We start from the raw sequence: 15,677 nt of genomic DNA on the forward strand, positions 1-15,677 counted from the left end.
GATGAGACGAACTCAACAATCTAATCAATGGGTAGTAAAGGTCTAGTGGTCCATCCTCATTGTCATATTGTGTGCCCCGCCTTGCATTGCCCATATCCCTTGAGAATATCTTGATTAGGCGATCTAACCATCTAATCAAAGGATGAGAAAAATGGAATGTGTAGATTGATCCTCATGAAAATGGCCAATCACCTATCTAGATAGACCATTCATGATGTGAGCCAATCTTTGGATTATTCATTCCGTCACACGAATCACTTCGACGGGTCACAATATGGACCCCAAGCTAGCTTGGAGTGTACCTATCTTAAGGTACACTCCAAGCTGTTTCGGGTCCACACGTGATGCGTGTATGACGTATCCACGTCCGTCAGTTGTGTGTTTAAAAAACAAAAAAGAAGAAAGAAAAGGCCGATCCGAAACTCAGGAAACACTGCTAATCATGCCTAGAACCGTTAAATTCACAATAGCCTATCTGACTTTTGGATTGAGCTGAGTTTTTGAGGCATCCTTTCATCCTGATGAACGATTTGAATGGCATGTATAGGTGGGATGTTTGAATAGCCTGAGTTTAACGAGGTCAGTGTTTGGATGGCTTGGGATCAGATGACACATGCTACATCATCATCAACATGTCATGTTTGGATGGTGGTTTCCACAAACCCATCCAACGGTATCACCCGCCTGCCTTGTTTGGATGGTGGGATCTTGCACAAACCCACCCTATCATCCAACTGTCCATTCCGTTCGAACGGCCAGTTGAAAACCAGTGTCGGTCAGCGATCTGAGATGGTCCTATATACATGCTGGCCCATCCGTACCTATTTAATATGATGAAGGGAGCTGATATGGTGGACCCAGAAATATACGTAATATGGTAGGACCATCTCTCCATAGGATGCCGAAGTATGATGTTGCAATCCGATCCAAGCTATTCAGTGGAGTAAACTGTAAAAAAGTAAGTGGAAAGGATTGTCGAGTGGGTTTTATTTTGTATTTGTACAATGGGTTTTACATGGGTGGACCTGATATGATCCTTCACCCTACCAGGTGTCCTACAGAGATATCACACCATGGCTAGTTCTTCCGGCTGTACGGTATCATTCCTCATACTTGTTCTAGCATATCAAGCATGTGAGATCTTGCATTCTCGGGGATTTGGCAATCTACGGAATGACTCATTCTATCAATGGTCTGGATTACTAGACCATGGCCATGTACAATCATAAAACTTCCCAATGAGAGCTACATCATTTACTTATTTCGCCACTAGATCATTAATGAAACTGAATGATTACATTCCAAAAGTACGTGTGCATTCAACATTGTGAGAAGATATCATGCTCAGCCAACATCGATGAACTTGTATCGCGTACAGGGGTGAAATCCAACAGTACCGATTCCCTATTATATCAAGAGTATGAATCAATAATACAGGTCTTTTCATAATTTCTTTTTAAAAAAAAAAACAGATGTGTGCTCAAGTATTACTATGTACAATCCATACCGTAGACATGGTGGGTATTCTAGACTGGATGGTCAAATCCCCTAGAAGGGGTACTGCAATAGCTCCTCCCACCTATATGCAAAACATGGAAAAATGGATGAGTCAATTAAAAACGACGAATATATAAATGACATTGCAGGACATTTCAGTAGAACAGTTATGAACTTACAAACTGTTGAATCAGAATAGGTATATAGGAAACGGCTGTGACGTGGAGGTCTATGTCGCATCAAATATCTATGCCATAAGAAGTATTACTCCAAAAGATAAGTATGTTGTATTAAGAAGCTGTTGTAGTTTCATATTAGTATATGTAAAAGATTGTCATTTACTCACCCATATCACCAATGGCATCAAACTATCCATATTCTCATAATTCGTATGGTCATATCAAATATTATGTCTTACAAAACTTTAAGACTATGAAAATGGAACTGAATGTAACTATGTCAGCCTAGTCTCCCAACTGATGGGAAAATCATAACATACCAAATGTGCCATTAGAATAAAGATCCAAGACAAAATTCATATACTAAATTATATACTTGGCTTGTTTGGTTTAGCATTGTGGCAATCATCAATTCATCTATAATATAATGACTTGATCTAAAACTTAATAATAACATACAAAGTAAAAAAAACAACACATATCCCAATCAATACCGAAGTCAGTGTAATACGTTGTTGCCCATTCATGGGGTTCCCCTCCGTGAACGTAGCTGTAGAAGACAGGCTTAGGATTGTACGTTGGCCCACCAAGCATGGTTGGGTTATATTGATTACCTCATTTGAAGATGAAGTTCTACACGCAAGATTGTTTTGCACTTCAGTCCCTTCGCCCACAAACTCTGTAACACCAGTGCTTTATTTATAATTCCACCATTCACTCACCTCTTCCAACGATTTGAAAGAGTGATGATCACATCCTCTGTATCCTTCAACCAGCAGCCTTGTCTCTTCCCAAGATAAATAAATACCGGTCGGCAGCCGACCACTACAACATAATATTTCTTTCCTTTTCCCATCTGCGTTTTAGCGTAATACATTAGTCCTCTTATGTAGGTAATAAGATTTATAAACGATTACAGCCCATCAAAACAAGATATATAAAAATTGGTATTCAATCTTATATATGATTAACAAGATAATATTATAAAGCAAGCATGCAAAATAAACGAAACCATAAAGCCGATCCACAAATGGTTCAAGTTATATAGTTATTACATATCCACATCATCCAAACCAAATAAAAATGTCGAGAGATTAATTGTTTCATATTCTAATTGTTTCCACACAAGGTACCTATCATGAGTATAAGACACTAGCACAAACGTCTACTAAGTTTGTAACATATATAAAACATGGCTTATCATGGATCTGCACCACCAACATTTTTCTGAGAACTACGGAGAATTTGTTTCAACCATTCCACGCAGCATTCGTCATGGAGACTAACAAAGAAGGAAACAAGTTGTTTGTTCTTGGACAGGAGCTGGCCAACGTTGATGAACTCAGAGTTGGTCAACCCCTGCACCTCTTCAAGGATATCCAACACTTTACTGGTACGGTTCACTTCCTTTCCAAGACCAAAATCATGCATGGCCTGGGCAATATTAGTTAGAGACTTGCCGAGTACTCGTAAGGACGACCAGGACACATCCGCTTCGTCGTAGTACTCTCGCCATGTTTATTCTTAGAATTAGATGTACGTTTGGGTGTACTTTGACCCGAATGATTTTCTTGGGACTGACTGTCAGTAGAAAATCACGATTTCCTTGCCGAGTCCCCTAAATTGTCAGCGGACAGATCCACGCTATCTTCCATATCCTCATTCTCTTTTGACCATGTTTCATTTAAATCTAGGTGAACACGTGATGAGGATGCAGCCAAATTCCTATTGTCTTGTACGTAACGACCAATCGCTTGATCATCATCGACGATAACAACTAAATCATCCATCCTCTCGATTTGCATTCGTCGGAGTCTTTTAGTTCGTGAATGAGACTACAAAAACATTATGGGTAAATGATTAGCTATTTCATCATTTTAATATGGCTAATACAAGTATTGACGACATTTTAAACGACTAATGGGAATGTCTTACTTTGATATAGGCTTCCCAAACTTCGTTCAGTGCTGTTACAACCATTCGGTCGTTGTCCCATTTGAAGCCGCTAACAGCGAGCATATCTTTCATATCATTATAGCATTTCTTATGATACTTCATACGGTTCTACACATTTGACCAATTCACGTACACATGAGTTTCTTTTGACACCTCCTCAACTATAACTTGGTATGCTTCCCTCTTAAACCCATTGTCTGCTTTGCGTCCTAGCGCAATCTGCTCTAGCAACGTGTTCAACATAACTTGATCCATCACATTGGTCCACTTTATTTTCTGTGCTCGGTAAGATGGCTCAACAAGTGATTTGGCGGATTTTGCACAAGGCGAACATTGCATCGGAAGAGTTGGAGTTTTATCGGGCGATTGTGTAGGTGTCGCACCAGGACTAGTTCACATTTTCGACATCTGACCTATGAATAGTACAAACAAATACAATGACATGTTACTTACTCGTCACTTAAGTACAGACAATTGTGAAAATCCATTAATTTTTAATATTCTCAAAATTGTTTTCAACATTCCAACATTGAAGATTGTATTTTCTTTATAGCAAGAATGAAACACTTAAACTACATTGAAGTGAAATGTAATATAGAAGAGGACCATCAGTTCCTACTATTGTTGAGGGAGTCTGCCCACATTTGTTCGGCGATCTCATCGCGTAGTCTAGACCACGCATCTTTTTCTCCGCGAGTAACCTGTACCAACCAGTGACTTTCGTCATTTGCCGAGACTTCATATGGCGTTGGATTAGTCTCCATATCTCCCATAGGCATACCAATGCCACCTACATCTTGATCTGAATCACGTTATGCTAAAATGAAGTTATGGAGCACCGCACATGCAACTACAATTTTCACTTGGGTTTTCAAAGGATAAAGCTGTGCATGTTTATAGTTAAATAATTCTTTATAGTTCGCGAGTGATCTCCGAGTATGATATTTTTGGAGGTGGTATCTGACACCACGGTATGGAGCCATAAAGCCTGATGAATGCATGTATCCGACATCGACGACATAGTATTTTCCTACATTTCACTATCGTTGTTTATGAAAGTAGTTAACAAAATAAAATATATAAAAGAGCTATGTTGTAAATGTAAAGGTTACCGTTCGGGACATTTAAAGGATCATCAGATCGTGTGAGAGCGTTATACAACACCCGTGTGTTTGAAACGAAACCCTCCTAACTGGCTAAGATATATAAAATTTTCATATCAAATCCACATGTACCAAGCACGTTCTGAGATATAAAAAACCTTTTTTCCTATGGAAGCTAGCTTAGTGGGTCGTTTGAACGTGGACAGGAATGTGCGTCCCATTGATTGCCTCGACGCAATCTTAGAATTACATAGTCGAAACTGATTTTGTTAGTTAATGGTAGATAACTAAATGAACAATAGTCAATTTTCAAAGATACTTTCAATCAAACTTATACCTGAAAGTATGTTGACCAAAATGGGTTTGATTGAATCTCAATAAGAGTTTCAGCGCCTGCTTGTTGAATGTATGTAAGATAAAGAGACACAATTGCATCAAGAACCAGGTTAAAGTGACAACTGACGGTTTCACTTGTACGTGTAAACCGGTGTCCTATTACCTGATTACGTACGCTATGTCTTACTGTGTAGGAGAAGTACCAATTGCTCTTCCAAGCTAACGTGATGTGTATCTTGTAAAAATGTCTTCTCATGTAAATCATTACACAGTTGGAAAAAATTTGTTCAACTCATCCTCAGCTGGGTAATACAATCCTTATTAGAGCTAGGAACAATAGAATTGATGAACCTCGCCTGCTCATCCTCTCCTAGACGAGCTAGTTGTCTAAACATGTATAGCCAGTAGTATTCCCCAATGGCAGCTATGCAAGCAACCATTACAAGAACAATGATATAACGCCCCAGCTCTTCCTCACTCAGGTTATCCATCTCCTAAAAATTCACACCAAACTTGGAATCAATCTTTTTCATTTAAGGATCTCACAAGTAATGGGAAAAAGATATGGACTATCATATGTGTGTCTTCATCAGGTTGGATGGGCATGATATTCCACATAGACAATTGTCAAGTTACAGATCTTTCTCATGTTTTTGTCCCTTATTTTTTTATTTTTTTATTTTTTTATTTTTTTTTTGTGTTACAAAACCAGAATTTTCTTTGCTTTGCAAGATTATCAACTCATAGACGTATCAATTTTTTTGACTGTATGTGACAGTTGTTTTAGATAAATGAAGAAGAGGAAACAGCTGATGACATCGTACAGGGACTGAAATGGAGAAGTGCGACAGTACAAGTTTTATGCTTGTTCTCTGACACATCAATAACATGAACAAGATCCAAACCGATCATTAGTTAGGACCATATCTGGATGGACGAGATTCCAAAATCCACTCTTATTTGCAACTTTTTAAACCTCGAAATAGATGAAATTTAAGTAAAAACAAACACCTAAAAGAAGCACAGAAAAGGAGGTACAAGTTTGCAACTTCACTGGAAACAAATCATATTGCGTACATTTCTTAAATCAGTTCCAAAAAGACAATTCATCACTAACAGGAGCATAAATAACTCACCAATATCTAGTTTGCTCTCGTTCAGAAAAAAAAGAAAAAGTCTTAGGAACTCTAAAATGTTCAAACTTCTCAACCTAATACACAGAGTGGAGGAAAAACAAAAGCAACCATATTCCAATCAAAATCCATTTCGAATCTATTACATATTTCAATCTATGAGATCTTCAAACTGAAAGAAAGAAAAAGGAAAATGAAAAAAGAATCATAATAAAGGTTTTTTTTTTCCCCTTTTTTGGAAATTAAGCAAGCTTCAAAAGAGAGAGAAACAGGCAAAGCCAAAAAGGCAACATGAACATAGCAACAGTACACAATAGAGCCATAAACATCAGCCTAGAAACGAGAAGAAAACCCATGCCCGAATCAAGCTATGAAAGACGACTAAACAGAGGTTTTCCATGAATGGAAATATTCTATCAAGATCACATACTTAGGACAACAACAATCAAGACTGTTGTGGTGATGAATCAGCACTAAGAACTACTAAGATGAGGCCTTCTCTTCAATCTGCAGCATGAATATCCAAGATACAATTAAAATCACTTCTTGGCAGCCATGAAAATGAAAACTGATGAACATCCTCACAAACCCATATTCTAGGGATTCAAATAACCAAAAACAACCAAGATAAAAGCATATCCTCACTCCAGGTGAACGTTATTGGGCCATAAGAAGCTTTTTGATGGGCATTCAATCACCATTGTTTATATGGTGTGTTACAGATGATATGTACATCCACTTCATTTTTTTTTCAGGCCGTGAAATGAACCGGAAAAACGGATGAACGGTGTGGATATACAATGCATACATCATGGTAGGACCCACAGTCAGGGCATTACCGTGTTGGGTTTACATGCTATTGGTTTACAGAAAGAAAGTCCTCTCATCCTGTAACCCTTTCCTCTATTGATTCGTCGAATCTGGGCCGTAAAATCCAACGGTTCTGATTCCGATAACAATCATAGATTTGAATGTTTCAGCAACGCCCTAGATCTGCATGTAAGAACATGAGTTTAGAATGTCGAAGCTATTACCTGAATCACTTGAAACACCTTCGGTAACGGGCTACACGCAGGGCAACGAGCATCCTACCGCCATCTTCAAGCTGCAGGGTTGGCAGATGAGTGTCAACATTCATAAACAGGAAGAAAGCAGGAAAATCGAAAAAGGAGAAGATGACACCAACGGCTTACTAGAAACAGCAAGAAAGCAGGGCGTCTCTCCATTTTCATCTCGCTCGATTTTATAAAGGGGATATGGCCATCTTGGATGATCTCTGTACCTACCAGCGACCTACCAGACGCAGCGGTAGGTCCGCTCCAAGAATTCAAACGAGATCTCCGTCGGTATATGCTCAGACAGCCATAGTAGCTGCGGCTGTGAGATGATGGAAAACCTCCAAATCCCATGGAATTTGGTCTACTCCGTATGAAGAGCTTCTGCTCTTCTGCAGAGGTGACTTAGCACCACACGAAACCCAAGGCTGGATATGAGAAATCCATTGCTTAGGCGACGATTCCAAGAAGGTCTTGAAACCCATTTCTAATGTGAGTCCCAAACGCCACCTTGCGATAATCCGTGGGTTCTTGAAAGCCATTCCCTCCTGACACCCTTTAATTCCACTAGCCAAACAGCCCCTTAGCAAATGACAAATCTTATTTCTACCTAGAATTTAGAGTCGGTCACTCTTTTTAAGATAGTTGGGGCATCTCGATATAATTCACCAATACAATAGGCTCTCAATACTATCCCTAAAATACAATCACTGAATGGCCTGTTTGTTTTTCAAAGAAATGAAAAATATCAGGGAAATAGTAATTATTACAATTTCACTGCGTTTGAAAATTCATGGGAATTTGTGCCTGTGAAATTGGTTCAAAAGATGTAATTTTAATTTTTGAACTGTAAGGTAATGTGAATGATATATCCATTCCGTCAGTCTCTGTTTTATGACAATATTTTAGAGCATAAGACAAAAAATTGAAGCGGATCCAACACTCAAGTAGCCCACGTCAAAAGAAACAGTAGCCCTACAAAGTTTTTAACGGTAAGTATTCAATTCCCTTTTTTGTATGACGTGATCCATTTGATTATTGGATATGCCTCAATTTTTTCCTCATGCTATGAATTCAACTGGAATAATGGATGAACGGTGTAGATAAGCGAAATGCATCACAGTGGGACCGACAGATATTTTGTAATATAGTTGGGTTTTCGTGTCAAAAAGTAAGTAGCCAAATCAGGTAAGTTGTAAAATGCTGGGGAAAGTAATTATTACTTTTTTACACTGCATTTACCATTTCACCGGAAAATGTAACCCGTCCTTACCGTATGGCTTCGACCATCTGTATGGCTTCGACAATATGCACAAGATGAGAGAATAAAAAAGAGATTACAAAATTGTGTAAAGAAGATGTGTTTTTTTTTTAAAAAAAAGAAGTTCTTTTATAAAAAAAAGTAAAGAGACTGCACTTGTATTTAGAGAGAGAGAGAGAGAGGGAGAGAGAGAGTCTTAATCTCATTGTTACATGAATACGTGAAATCAAGATGCATCCGGATTCAAGGAGACAAGTTTCTTGCAATGAAACAACGTTAAAAAGTGAATCACATCCAATGGTTATAAAACTATCCGATTAAAAATGAATAATTAAAAATAATGTCATTTTCGGTAAAACCAAGTCCATCAAAACTTAAAAGAAAGGGATTTGCATTTCAACTAGGAATCACATGGGAATTTGTTTTTCCCATTGAACACAATTCTTGGAATTTTCAGACGTTAAGTAGGGTTACTATTTTCGATGATTTATTTATCTATAACTTTAATTCTTATTTCCCTTGATGTTCTCCAAACTTTTTTCTCCTTGGTTATACTTTTGTTAAACAAATCCCTTCTTGTATTTGATTGTACATCATAGTCTTCCAAGGGTACTTGTTAAATTCTTCTAAAAAATCAGCTATCTTTATGAAATATATATTACAATGTATTTTATTTTTTTGGTTTTTGTTCTTATGAAAAAGTTTTCTACACACATTATTCGCACTAGCTTCATGGCATCCTCATGTTTGTCTTAACTCTTTAATAAACTCAAAAGCCTCTAATATGTCTTCTTTATATATATATAGAGTAATACTCACACACAACTAGTTGGACAGTTCAACTAGTTGCCAATTTCAGTGCTAATAAATAACGCTCAAAATAAAGTTATTTTGAAGAGGAAAAGAGTTTTCAGCCTGGGTGGGCCCACTATAGCATTAATGAGAAATCCACTCCAACCATTAGGTGAGTCACACCATGTTAGATCTAGAGATTGGAAATAAGGCCCATCTGTAGTTTAGGTGGATTACAAAATTGGAATTAGTGTACAATGAAAGCTCACCCTCCAAACAGCTTCCCTTGGTATAGCCCAATTGAATCATGTATGGGCCTGATTTTTGGGTGTCAAGACTAAAGTTTAATGTGATATTTAATGGTTGGAGTGGATTTCACATAATCATCATGGTGGAGCCTATAAAAATTAAGGGTGGACGTCCCTCTCCAAATTATTTCCCTTAGTATATCTCAGTTGAATCACAAATCAGCTTGATTTTTTAGCTCTTGGACTATCATTGAATTATACATGTAATGATCAAAGTAGATCACACATACATATCAATATATATCCCATAAAAACTTAAGGGTAAGTGTACTCCTGTATTCGCAATTTCATCCCTAAGGTTCCAAGAGAAATAATCGTTTAGTTTAATTGGTTGGGCTATAAGTTACTGTCTACCGTATGATAACTTTTAAAGTATTAAGTGCGTATAAAATCCAACCCTTCCAATAGTTTAACCCTAACATGAAGATTATTCATTACAATGATTGTTAATATTTACTTATCAAGTGGTCCACACCATATAAAACAATAAGCATACGTTGGTAAATGATGACCATACAACATACAACTGTACATTAAAGATTTATTAAAAAAGGTGATTCTTTTGACGTTCAACGTGTTAAAGGGTTTAGATTTCATATAAACATGAAAGGTTAGAAGTTACTAGTGGTTGTACCTTGATATATAGTCCAAACCGTTAGACATGAAACTTTTTAAAAAAAGTTTGTACAATGGAGAATCGGATTCGGGGGTGTCCTTTAATACCGAAGTTCGGCACTAAAGGGCATTGTGGGCCCATTATAATGCATATTTTTTGTCCACGCGGTCCATCCATTTTTCCATATATCATAGTGGGACATATCCTAAAAATGAAGTATATCCAAACTACAAGTGGACCACACCATAAGAAATAACATTTATTGAACGCTCACGATTGAGAACTTTATAAGGCCCACTACAATGTTTATTTTCCATCAAAACTGCTAATTAGGTCACAAACCTGAATGAAATGAAACACAAACATCCACTTGATGTTAGAGGATAAGGCCCATACATTATGGTGATCCACTTGTGCCTTTAAATTTGCCTCGTTTGGGTTCATGCCCTAAAATTATATAATAAAATGGATGGTTAGCTTGGATAAATTCTAAAGATCGTGGTGGGCCCCACATAGCCCTCTCAATACCACGGACTTCATTTGTTTTGAACGAATTGGGGAGAGAAAACATTAAACAAAGAAAAAGAGCATTAAATGAATAGAAAGAGAAATGAGAAAGAGTAATGTTTTCAAAGAAAATGAGATTAGTAAAGAAGTTGTACACATTGGATATATTGAGATGATGTGTCACACATCTTGAAAATTAGATCAGTTAATTAGGTAGGGTTCTTTATAAGCATGTGAATGACAATTATTATTATTATTATAAATTTATGATATCATATACAAGAAAAGTGAGCTGTTAGAAATCTATTTAAATAGTCCAGATTCAACTTACATGTTTGGCTCTAATGATGATAACCATTTACTAATTTTTAGTAAATAAAATTTCACTAGTGGGCCCTATTTGGTGAACGGGTTAAATCTATGAAACATAATTCCCATCATACTATATATATATATATATATATATATATATATATAGTAATGCTCATACACAACTAGTTGGACAGTACATTTTTGCCCAACTAGCTATGCATTTAATGAAAACTTTAATGTAATTAAATGCTTTCATGCACACTAATTGGATTTTAGCATGGAAAAATGGCCACGGCTTGGGTGGGTGCCATCATGGTGTTAACGTAAAATCAACCACAACCATCACGTATGTCACTCCACCTTAGATCAAGGTCTCAAAATTTATCCCCATCCTTAGTTCAAGAGGACCACACCATTGAAAGTAGTGTACATGGAAAGGTTCACCCTCCAAACAGTTTCTCACATATATGAGCCTGATTTTTGGGGCCTAGGCTCATTTTTGATGTGACATCTAATGGTTGGAATAGATTTCACAGTTTCATTATGATGGGCCCTGTAAAAATCAAAGGTGGATTTCTCTCTCCTAATTATTCTCATTGGTGTGGCCAATCCGAATCACGTGTTAGCCTGATTTATTGGCTGTAGGCTTATTACTTGATTACACATCTAATGGTCAAAGTGGATCTCACACACATATCAAAGTAGGCCAAAAAAAATTTAGTCGTGGGAGTCCATGTGATACCTGTTTCCAAAACACCTGAAACACTAATATCAGGCGTAATTTGAGGTGGTAGTTAATCCTACACCCTTATCCATAGCTCAAGTGGTAGACCGAGTGAAAGATACCTCGTTTCAACACGAGGTCTTGGTATCAATCCCTAGTTGGGGTGGCTAACAGTGAACTGTGAACGGACAGCAGGTGTACTAACAAGCTAACAAAAAAAAAAAAAAGTGTGCTCATCCCTTTGGAGAGGTCATTTTAGGGCATGGGCCAAAGGATGAGGTAGATCCAAAGCTCAAGTGAACCCCTCCACAGAAAACAGTGGGGACAATGACGCCCACAGTTGAAACCTTCATGGGGCCACCATGATGTCTATTTGAGATCCAACCTGTTTACAAGTAAACAAAAACATGGAATAAGGGAAAACACAAATATAAACAAAAGCATGGAATAAGGGAAAACACAAATATCGGCTTGATTGAAAACTTCTATGGCCTCAAGATGTTTTTACGGTATGTGTTCAATCCCTACTTTTTTCTATGGTGGGGTCCACTTGATCTTTGGATCTACCTCATTCTTTATCTTGTGCGATAAAATGATCTCTCCAAATGGATGGACGGTGTGGATAAAACACATACATCATGGTTGGGCTCACATAACGTAGTGACATCACTTTGGTAGCTAATCCGCGTCCAATGCTAGCGGGGCAGCGTAATTTAAGGTCATAATTAATCCTAGTAATGCTGGCATTATACACATAAAATGTTGTGGACCATACCACTGTAAATAGTGGTGATTGACTATATCTTAGGGCCATAAAAGTTTTGGATCAAGCTGATATGTGTTTTCACTTTATCCATGTCATCGTGACCTTATCAACAAGTTGGATGGTTAAAAAACATTACTGTAGGCCTTGAGAAGTTTTTAATGGTGGGTATTCAATGTCTACTCTTTTTTTGTGGTGTGGTCCACTTAAAATTTGGATCTACTTTATTTTTGGGATCATACACTGGAATGATGTATAGAAACGGATGGATGGCGTGGATATACAGAGTATACATGAAGGTGGGCCATACGGTCAGTGAGAATTTGAAGGTGCAGTCCATATGTTTATGAAAATGCTGCATAGGTAGAGTTGTACACGAACCGAGCTAGCTCGGTTAGCTCACTCAAATCGACTTGGAAAAGCTTGACTTGACTCGGACTGAAACTGTGTTCAAGCCGAGTTGAGTCAGTTTTATTGAGCTCGAAAAATTTCGAGTCAGTGCGAGCTGGACCAAGCTCCACTCGACTCGACTCGGTCTTAAGCTCGAACCCAACTCAGCTTGACTCGATTTTTTGACTAGGTATATATATTTCAAAACATTAAAAAAAACCCGTAACCCACTCGAGTCTCGGCCATTCTCTAGTGTTCGACCCTAAAAATCTTAACCCACTCTAGTCATCCAGCTGTAGCACCCAACCCAGACCCTCTCTCTCTCTCTCTCTCTCTCTCTCTCACACACACACACACACACACACACACACACCACATAGGCACCCACCCATGATCTCAGTGTTGAAACTCACGGTGTCCACCGAGCAGTACTGACCCATCCACTCTCTCTCTCTTGCATACACCAGATTCCGATCCTGGGATCCTATAAGAAAGATTTTCCAACATACATTTGTCTCATAAGAAACATAATCACAAGTTTACCCAAATCACAAAGACAACATCATTATTACATATCTACTAATATAAACTTTGAATACAATGCTGAAATGAAAATATATATGTTAAATAAAATCAAGCTCCAAAAGACAGCTGCACACTCTAAGCTCAACGCTACTGCAACCTAACACCACCTGCATGCATCTATCATGCATAAGCTTATAGAAAGCTTAGTGGGTGGTAAAAGTGTGTGCGCAAGGTAAGTGCCAAGTAAGCAATATCAAAGTAATCAGAGTAAGCGAAAATACTGACAAGCCCATATATCATACAATGTCAGGATAATGCGAAAACATGCTGATAGGCCCATAAATACTATCAGCCTTACCCAAGCTATGCAATGCAAAAATATAATAAACTAATATCATATAATGAGGAAGCAATGTATATTAGCTATGCAATGTGGAGACAGTAAGTCAAATACTATATACTGATGATGCAATGCAATATGCAATGCGAATAAAATGACCAATGTGAAGTTGGGATGATAGTACATAGAATAGTACGTAGAATCGCAAGCTACGGGGTCCACTACAAGGGACTTCTATCCAAACCAGTCCCATACCTAAATTTGGATAGTCAAACTCAATGTGGTAAACTCCTGATCTTAGGTTAGTCGCGCGCCCCAACCGAAATCCTAGTCATTGCGAAGGTACACGTAACAAATAGTTGTGCACCACCAGCCCGAGTGGATAATAAATGAATGAATGAATAAGTATGCAACTCTTACTCAATAAGTCCACATATCAGTACAGTTCCTCTATGGGATCATCACCGGGGTTCATGACACTCTACGCCAGCTTGCCGTCCCTATCCGAGAGCACAACTGGGTAAGTGGAAGAGACCTCACTATTCGCTTGCCAATATTGGGACCGGCTCGTCGATAGCGGACCCATTCCTCAAACTGGTCAAACTCAACCTAGATATTGCCCCCTCACTCAGGTGGGTAAGGTCACACCCCCTCCCAACCGACCACGACATAGTGGGAGATGCGGCCTACTGGTATACAGCCCTCATGCGTTCATATATATCAACTCGGTCTCGACGTTGGGGCATCTCCTGGCTACGGAGGTTTATGAATTTTCACCCAGGGACATCTATGGTGCCCGTATGCTAGAACCAAACATTTTCGGTGTCCCATTTGGCCATCCATGATATGCCTGTGGAGGCCACGACCCTGATGTTGTTAGGGCGTACACTACTCACAACATATGATGCAAGATGCATGAGTCATGCATCAATCCTACGCATACTGTGCGCTCATGTGAGACAATCTCTGCCTATCAGGGAGTCTCATAGCAACCTGCCCAATGACATATGCAATAGTCAATCACATCTCATAACAAATATGCAGATGATGCGTATGGACATGTATCATGATGCTATCTGTCACATACTCATAATCAGTATCAATAACCGACATTAACAATCGGCCTCGACAATGTGGACATTTAACCAACATTGCCTTTAAGGGATGGCCCACATAAGGCCTAACATATAATGGACCCATGGCCATACATAATGACCTAATATACAATAGCATGGGCCTCACTCAAGAGGTTAATACGCATCATGATGAGCCTCTCACATGGGCCTAATATACATCACAATGGACTCCATCGCCTGGCCCTCAAATGCGTCATAATGAGCCTCGGCAATCAAAATCGGCCTCGACAATCGAAATCGGCCTCAACAATTGGAATCGACACTCGGAATCGGTCTCGATACTTTGCCTCGACAATCAGAATCGGCCTATGCAATCGGCCTCGAGCAATCGGCCTCGACAAATCGGAATCGGCCTTGATACTCGGCCTCGGCAATCAAAATCGGCCTATACAATCGGCATCGACAAATCGGAATCGGCCTCAACAATCGACCTTGACAATCGGAATCGGCCTATACAATCGGCCTTAACAAATTGGAATCGGCCTTGATACTCAGCCTCGACAATTGGAATTGGCCTTGATACTTGTCCTCGACAATCAGAATCGGCCTATACAATCGGCCTCAACAAATCGGAACCGGCCTTGATACTCAGCCTTGACAATTGGAATTGACTTATACAATCAACCTCAACAAATTGGAATCGGCCTCGGCAAATTGGAATTGACCTTGATACTTAGCCCCGACAATCAGAATCGGCCTTGATACGCATCCTCGACAATCGGAATCGGCCTATACAATCGGCCT

At 38.7% G+C, this 15,677-nt stretch overlaps 1 long non-coding RNA gene across 2 annotated transcripts; it reads right to left on the bottom strand.

The window, feature by feature from the left end:
* Positions 1 to 1,253: 1,253 nt before the first annotated feature.
* Positions 1,254 to 7,970, bottom strand: LOC131246289 (uncharacterized). 2 transcript variants are annotated; one of them, XR_009171292.1, is made up of 9 exons: positions 7,487 to 7,970; positions 7,239 to 7,309; positions 6,635 to 6,711; positions 4,275 to 4,333; positions 3,612 to 4,045; positions 2,810 to 3,511; positions 1,677 to 2,532; positions 1,508 to 1,579; positions 1,254 to 1,404 (listed from the first exon to the last, which is right to left on the bottom strand). It is a non-coding gene; the product is annotated as an uncharacterized LOC131246289 (long non-coding RNA). The 2 variants fall into 2 exon arrangements; XR_009171291.1 differs by lacking the exons at positions 2,810 to 3,511; positions 4,275 to 4,333.
* Positions 7,971 to 15,677: the final 7,707 nt, after the last annotated feature.

This window comes from Magnolia sinica, chromosome 5 (genome assembly GCF_029962835.1).
Source record: "Magnolia sinica isolate HGM2019 chromosome 5, MsV1, whole genome shotgun sequence".
NCBI classification, from domain to species: Eukaryota; Viridiplantae; Streptophyta; class Magnoliopsida; order Magnoliales; family Magnoliaceae; genus Magnolia; species Magnolia sinica.